Source organism: Tupaia chinensis, unplaced genomic scaffold, assembly GCF_000334495.1.
Source record: "Tupaia chinensis unplaced genomic scaffold, TupChi_1.0 Scaffold000628_1, whole genome shotgun sequence".
In the NCBI taxonomy this organism is placed as follows: domain Eukaryota; kingdom Metazoa; phylum Chordata; class Mammalia; order Scandentia; family Tupaiidae; genus Tupaia; species Tupaia belangeri.
In genome coordinates this window covers 2,727,049-2,736,002 of record NW_006160148.1, presented here as the reverse complement: position 1 = coordinate 2,736,002, position 8,954 = coordinate 2,727,049, and positions in this window count along the sequence as shown.

Below are 8,954 nucleotides of genomic sequence, written 5' to 3'. Positions count from 1 at the left end.
CTCTCCCCTCTATTCTCCGCTCTGTGTTCTGGACAGCCAAACACACGCCCAGCACGCTTTTCAAGCTGCCAGGTCTAGGCCTCTAACTGCGCAGTTGGCCGCGTGGGGTCCAGCCACCTTAACCATGCCACCAGCGGGCCGTCCTCTTTTTTCAATAGGCTATAATTCATGGCTATCATTATGTATTTAGTTTTCTTTTCTTCCATAACAGCGAGCGCTTACAGAGCGGAAAGAGACGGACAGAGACAGCGACTGGGACACAGGAAAGCCCCGCTGACAAGGTCTCGTCGAGCCATAATCCCGTTCCCCAGCCCTCCGGCTCCTCAGGATCTTGGGCAAGCCCTCTTGCACCTGTTCGGTGTGTTTTCAGGTGAGCCACACCGCTGGCCTCGTGGCTTCCAAGCTCGCAGGACACGTGTTACCACTGCACCTCAGCGGCTGGGACTCACGACGAATTCTGAGGCTTAAATTCTCCCAGGTCTGACCTGAGGGGACTCCTCTGAACTGGTTTCTGGGTCCTCGTGATGTGTCCTGTCTTTCTTTGAGCGTGTCCTTCTGTCCGGCACATCAGGCTGCTCCAGACTCACTGCGCTCCCCACCCCAGGCCTGAGATAAGCCATCTCGTCCAGGGCCCAGGTGAAGAAGAGGTAGAGGAGCCTGCCCCCGCGGTCTGTGCACCTTACGGAGGCTGAGCCCGACCGCCGGGTCTGCACACAGGCTTTGCGAGCTCAGGGAGTGTGAAGTGGGACAGAGGCGCAGTGGGGATGCACACCAGGACTGCAGGTTTCTGGCCGCTGTGGCTGCAGTGTTCCCGCACCGCGCCCAGGCCTGGTACCCAGTAGGAGTTATTTAGGAACCACTGAATGTCGGAGGACCTGCAGTGACAGGTAGGAAGCAGCAGCATCGTGCCTGGCCCCAGCCAGTGGGCAGGGGTGGGCGCTGTGAACTAGCGGCAGGATCCCTTCTGTGAGCCCTCTGCGCGGTCAGGGCTGGAGCTGTCGGGAGCACACTGATGCACACTGCTCCTTTCAGAGGAAAGAAGGAGCAAACAGACCAGAGACCGGCCTAGGAGAGCTGGGAACACGGCGGAAGACAGGCTGTCAGATCCACTGCGGCTGCAATCAGCCAGGGGCCCTGGGAGGAGCGTGGCGGTGGACCTGGAGCAAGGGGCAGGAAGGGGCAGGCTTCTGAGAGCCGGCAAGGGGCTTGTGCTAGCCTTGGGGCAGCCAGTGGAGGTGGAAGCCTCGTGAAACTCCGACTCCAACAGACTACAGGGAGTCTACCCTGGGGGCACCTCCACGTCTCAAAGGGAGCCCAAGACTCAGTCACCCAGGAACCGCCAGTCATCAGGGGACAGATCTTTCTTCGGGAGGATCTGATTCCCTGACCTTTCAACCTCCCCTCCCTCTTCCTTTCCAAACCTGGTTGGCCCCTCAGACCCTGGCCTTATCCCGATCTGAGCAGGGGGCCTCAGGCCAGGCCATGTTTCTTAAGAGCCCCCCTGCACTCAGCTGTTGGGGGTCCTCTGGCCGCGGAGTAATGGCGAGAGCCTGCCTCGAAGTGGCTGCCAGTCTCTCTGAGGTTATCGGGAAGCTGACACCTTCCCCTCCAAACCACATTCTCCTCTCGAAGCCTCCTCACCTCCTCACCTGGCTAGCACCTGCAGCTGCTGTGACAGCGGACTGGGAAACCACAGACCAGAGGTTGAGCCAGTCTGCTCGGGAGGAGCCAGGGGACAGGGTGGTGGGGACGAGGCCCTGCTTGGTGCTGGACCAGCGGGCTTCGAGTCTGAACATTAGGGACAGAGTTCCCTCTTCCCTGTGGTCGACCACGGTTCAGACAAGCGGTGTTCTCTCCCAGACCACGCATGACAGGGACACTGAGGCGTCTTCGGAGTGAGGCTCCCCACTGCTTCTGCTGGCTAAGGCACCCCCGCCCCCACGGGTCTCCCTTACGCATGGCCTGCAGCTTCCCGCCTCCTTCAGCTCCTGCAGGCTCTCTCCCAGCCCTTCCCTCCGTGAATCCCTCCCATGGCTGTTCCCCTCTTGGCATTTGCTTCCTGGAGGACCTGAACTAACACCCAGGAGCTCCTGCAAGGCGCCCGGCCACAGTGGCGTGTGCTGGACGCCGCTGCTTGGCAGGCTGAGGCCGCGTGCAAGACTGGGGGCCGATGCGCAGCCCACCCTCAAGCGCCGGACGCAGGGGTGCACGGCTGGGGCTCAGCTGTTCAGGAGGCTGAGGCAGGAGGATTGCAACATAGCGAGACTCTGTCTAAACAGTCACACCACACTCACCACATACACTGCACACACACACCCCACACACATACACTGCACACCGCCCACACACCACACACACATACACTCCGCCCACACACCACACACACATACACTGCACACCGCCCACACACGCCACACACATACACTGCACACCGCCCACACACCCCACACACATACACTGCACACACACACCACACACACATACACTGCACACCGCCCACACACACCACACACATACACTGCACACACACCACACACATCACACATACACTGCACACCGCCCACACACACCACACACATACACTGCACACACACCACACACATCACACATACACTGCACACCGCCCACACACACCACACACATACACTGCACACACACGCACACCACACACATATACTGCATGCTGCTCACGCACACCACACACATACACTACACACACACACCACACTCATACACTGCACACACACACCCCACACACATACACTGCACACCACCCCCACGCACGCCACACATACACTGCACACACCCTCACCACACACATATACTGCACACCACCCACGCACACCACACACATACACTGCACACTGCCCATACACACCACACACACACACACACCACACGTACCCCCCACACCACACACCACACATAGCACACACACACCACACACATACACTGCACACCACCCCCACGCACGCCACACATACACTGCACACACCCTCACCACACACATATACTGCACACCACCCACGCACACCACACACATACACTGCACACTGCCCATACACACCACACACACACACACACACACATGCACTGCCCGTACACACCACACACACCATACACACCATACACACCACACACACATACACCACACGTACCCCCCACACCACACACCACACACCACACGTACCCCCCCACACCACACACACACACCACATGTACCTCCCCCACACCACACACATACACTGTACACTGCCCACACACACCACATACACATATCACACACACACACCATACACATATCACAAACACCACACACACCACACACACATACACACACCACACGTACCCCACTCACACCACACACACCATACACGTACACCACACACACACCATGCACCACACACACCACACACACATACCACACACACTACACACACCCCACACACAGCACACACATCACACACACCCACACACACACCACACACCACACACACCACACCCACATCACACACACCCACACACACCTACACACCACGTACCACACAGGCCACACACCCCACACACACACCACACCCCTACGCACACAGACACCATGCACACCACATACACATTACACACACAAACCACAGCATACACACCACACACCACACACATACCACACCACACATACATACCCCCCACACACACCATACACACATACTACACATACACCACACACACACCACACACACACACACCACACACGTGTGCACAGTTCCTACAAGGTTTATGACGAAGTTCCTAATACATAAACGCTCTGCTTCACGTCAACCCACACCTCTCTGTCTTCATATTAATGTACTCTTCAACCTCATGTTGGATTTCATTTCAGGTATTTTGTTTGTTTCTTTTTTAGGGTTTTGCCATAGGGTGCGTCCACTTGCTGGAGAGAGACAGAGGGAAAGCAAGGAATCACCCCCAGGAAGGACGGCCACACTGCAGTCCCTCCTCCTCCAGGGATTTTGGCCATGCATGCACACACACCCAGTGTGATTTTCAAGCTGCTGGGTCCCCATTGAGCCTGTGGCCAGTCACGTGGGAGTCCACACCACCTGCTGGCCCTGGTATTTGGCCTTTTACTGTGTCTTACACTTGTCTTCTCCTTTCAGCCCGAGTAAAATGGCCCGTCTGCCATTCCTGACGGCAGTTAACTTGCAAAGTTGGGTTGTCCCGTGACCTGGAAGCCATGACCGCCTGCCAGTGTGCTGCTACTGTGTCCTTCCCCGTAAGTGCTCTGGGGGACAGTGAGGCTGGGAAGAGCTGGCCCCGACCCTTCTAGGACCTGCACACCTTCTCAGCTCCTGCCGCTGCCTAGGGCAGGGTGTTAGCCAGCCTCTTCCGGCTGGGCAGAGCAGTTAGGCATTGCCGTAACCCACAGGGCACGCCCCAGAGTCTGTCTGTCCACCCTGACACAGGACCCTCGGACTGTAGGTCACTTTGTAACGGCTCCACAGCCCTGTCCTTGGCTCTCCTTTGATACACCAAGGGTCACCGTGGGGGCTTTGATCAAGACAAGAGAAATATATTCAAGTTGGCTCAAAAGATTTTTACTATGAGTGGTGCCTCCAATGTCTTTTCTTTTCTTTTTTTTTTTTTTTTTAGATATTCTTGCTATATAGTGCGTTTACTCGCCAGAGAGACAGAAAGAGAGAAATCCCCCCCAGGGGGAATGGCCAATTCACAATCCCTTCTCCATTCTCCTCTCGGGATCTTGGGCATGTACGCACACGCAGCCAGCATGAATTTTAAGTTGCCTGATCTGGGACTTGAACTGCAGTTAACTTTGTGGGAGTCCAGTGACGTAACCATGATGTCATCTGCCGGTCCCCCAATTTCTTTTCTTTATAAGGATCACGTAAAACATTTATTTATTTATTTATCTATTTATTTGTTGTGATTTTCAGGTCACCGGGGTCTTGGACTTGAACCAAATTCAGAGCCTCAACTACTGTGCCACCTGCTCGCTCCTCCAATTTCTTTTCTCTTTTTACAGAGATTTTTGCTATAGGGCACGTGTGCTCACCAGAGCAACAGAGTCAGAAAGCAAGCAGAAAGCAAGAAATCCACCCTTCTCCCCACCCAGGAAGATGGCCATACCACAATCCCTTATCCTCCATTCTCCTCTCGGAATTCCGGGCCTGTATGCACACATGCCGGGCATGAGTTTCAAGCTGCTGGGCCCAGGACTTGAACCGCATTCAGCCAAGTGGGAATCCAGAGACTTAGCCACTATGCCACCTGCGGGCCCTGGCCCCTCTAATTTTTATTATATACTTTCTAAGTGTCTTCACAAGTTGCTCAGTTAGTTATTTTTAAATTTTTCTTTCTTTTTATTTAATTTTATTATTTGCTATAGGGCATGTTTGCTCACCAGAGAGTAGAAAGAGGGAGAAAGAGGGAAAGTGACAGATCATACCCCGCCCGCCCCAAGAAAAATGGCCACACCGAAATCCCTTCTCCATTCTCCTCTTGGAATTTTGGGCATGCATGCACACAGATCTGGCATGTTTTTCAAGCCACTGGGTCTGGGACTCGAACTGCATAAGTAGCCATGTGGAATATGTCCACTTTAACCACTATGCCAGCATTCTTAAAATGACACTGTTCTTGGTATACAGGTTCTAAGTTAGGCTTGGGTTTAGATTCTGAATATTTTTCTGTGACCCTGGGCAAATCATTTAAAATCTCTGAGCTTGGGGGCTGGCAGGTGGCATAGTGGTTAAAGCACTAGACTCCCAGGGCTGGCAGGTGGCATGGTGGTTAAGGGCGCTGGATTCCCACATGGCCAACCATGGTTTGAGTCCCGGACTTGGTGGCTTGCTTTCTCACTTTCCCTCTCTTTCTGTGTCTTTGTCTCTCTCTGTTCAAATTAAAATGATATAATAATAAACAAAATAAATAGATAATTCTTTTTAAAAATCTTTGTGCTTTCTTTTCTGTAGAACAGAGGAGTCCCGTCCTCTGGCAGGATGAAATGTGTACAGAAGAATTTCCATGGCCCTGTTTCAGAGGCAGGGTGAGCAGGAGCAGGGGCAGAGAAGAGCCCATAGACTAACCTGGGGTTCTGGGGAGCCCTGAAGCATTCTTTTCTTAAAAGAATTATTTTATTAACTTTATTTTTATTTATTTGTTTGTTTGTTTGTTTTCAGTTTGACCAGAGAGGGACAGAGTGAGAGAGTGAGAAAGCAAGCCACCAGGCCTAGAACTCGAACCGCAAACCACAGTCGGCCACGTGGGAGTCCAGCACCCTTAGCCACCATGCCACCTGATAGCCCCCTCTTTCTTTTAAATAATTCTTTTATCAACTTTATGTTTATTTGTTTGTTTGTTTGTAATTGCCCCTGAAGCATTCTGAGCCACCCAGTGGCACGGCGGTCTGCCATTGCTGTAACAGTCCAGAGAGAACAGACCCTCCCTGCTCTGCACTCCTTCGACTCACTCTCTCTTATAGCATGTGAGTGTTCTCCCTTCTTGGGGTCTTTTCTGCCTCAACTGGGGATTTGAGGCAGCCAGAGGGGAATGTGGAGTCTAATGAGTTTTATACTTTTTTTTTTTCTTTGGAGAGGTTTTCACTATAGGCCGTGTGTGCTCGCCAGACAGACAGAGAGAGACATAGAGACAGAAAGCGAGAAATCACCCCCCAGGGAGGATGGTCACGCCGCAATCCCTTCTCCTCCATTCTCCTCTCAGGATCTTGGGCACGCACGCACACGCGCCCGGTATGAGTTTTAAGCCACCAGGTCCAGGACGCAAACCGTGGTCGACTACATGGGAGTCCAGCGACATAGCCACTATGCTAACTGCTGGTTCCCTAGTTATTTTTTAAAAAACACCAATTTATTTATTTATCTGTTTATTTGTTGTGATTTTCAAGCCGCCGGGGCCAAGACTCAAACCATGGTCACCCATGTGGGAATCCAATACCTTAACCACTATGCCACCTGTTGGTCCAGGAACCCCGGGGATGAGGAAGTGCTCATAGTGCCAAGCAGAGCCACTGGGTCTGTCCTGGCAGCTGCTCACGTGTCAGAGCTGAGGGAGCGCCTCCCATAGGCTGGCACGTGGGCGAGCAGGAAGTGCCAGGTCAGCCCCTCCTGCCCTCTGTGACAAAGTGGGCCTGGTGACAGCGGGCGTTCTTCCCATCACCAAGGGGAAACGTGGCTTTGGTGAGGGGGCCACAGTTTGCTGGTGCGGTGCTCGGTGGAGCCCCAGGAGGACCATCCTCAGCCTCCCACAGAGGCAGCTGGTGGCACCCCTCGGGGGCTTGCTTGGGCGCCTACAAGGACCTCCCAGAAGTAACCCTCCTAACAGCGCTTCCTGGCCGAAGGCCCCCACGCGGTGGCTGGCCCTGCGTTGTGGATGAGGACATCGGAGCGAAGACACATGACTCACCTGCTCAAGGCGCAAGCCACGGTGGCAGAGACGGGATTCCATCCCCGTCTGCTGACTCGAGGGCCCTCAGCTAGAAAGGAATGCCAAACTGCCACAGGAGAAATAACTGGGGTGGGGTTAAGGCTGTCCTTGGGGGAAATTTTAGCTGTTTCTGCTCGCCCCAGGCCGAGCCTGAAGCCTGACTGTCTGGGTCACATTCACGTCCCAGCTGAGCCTGGGCACCTGTGGGCCTCTGTGACCGTCGCCTCACAGAGCCCGCACGGTGGGAGAAGCTCATGACTAAAGCCATGGGCCCCGGGCCAGCCCCGTGGTGCTGCAGGGAAGCCCCGGGCACAGGGAGCTGGGTCACGCTTGGCCGGCCAGTTCGGAGCCCTACCGGCTCGGAAAACCGGCCAGGCGTGTGTGCGTGCATGCCCAAATCATGACAGGATGGAGAATGCAGAGAAAGGAGTCGCGAGGGGACCACGCCCTACTGGAGGTGGTTTTTCTCCCTCTCTCTGGCGAGCACACATATCCACGGACAATTTTTCAAAAAGTAGTATGAGCGATGGGGCCGACAGGTAGCATGGCAGTGAAGGGCACTGGACTACCACATGGCTGACCACAGTTCGAGTCCCGGACCTGGCAGCTTGCTTTTTCACTTTCCTTCTCTCACTCTGTCCCTGTCGGGTCAAATTAAAAAAAAAAAAAAAAGAAGAAAGGAAAAAGAAAAAAGTTAAATAAAATAATTCTCAGTATGTAAAAAAAAAAAAAAAGAAAAAAGAAGTAATATAAGGGGCGGCAGGTGACGTGATGGTTAAGGCACTGGAATTCCACATGGCTGATCATGGTTCAAGTTCCTGACCTGGTGACTTGAAACTCATGCCACGGGCATGTGTGTGCATGCCTGAAATCCCAGGAGGAAAGTGGAGGAGAAGGGACTGACGTGGCCATCCCCCGGGTGGTGATTTCTCACTTTCCCTCTCACTGTCTGTTTCTCTCTGCTTCTCTGAGGACAGCACACACCCTATGGCAAAAAATTAAAAAAAAAAAAAAAAAGTAATATGGACTAGCAGCGGGCATGGCGGTGAAGGTGCTGAATCCCACATGGCCAACTGCTTAGTTCAAGTCCCAGACCTAACAACTTGACAGTCACACCAGGCACAGGTGTGTCCATCCCCAAGATCCCAAGAGGAGAAGAGGAAGGGAAGGGATTGCCCAGGGAGTGGCCACCCCCCTGGGGGGGTTGATCTCTCATTTTTCTCTCTCTGTCTCTGGCACATGCACAAGCCCTATAGCAAAACTGAAAAGAAAAAAAAAAGAAAAAAGAAAGATAATAAGAAACTTCGGGTCTTCCTGGCACTGAAGACTCCCTCTTGGGACGCTGGGCGGGCTCAGTGACGCTGGCCTGGCACCTGCTGCTCCCATGGCCCTCGTCCTGAGTGGAGGGCAGGGCTGGGCTGACCGGGGCAGGGCAGACGGAGCCTGGCCCCTCCGTGAGGCTGGGAGCAGGCCCGGGGGCTGGCTGCGGGCAGGCCAAG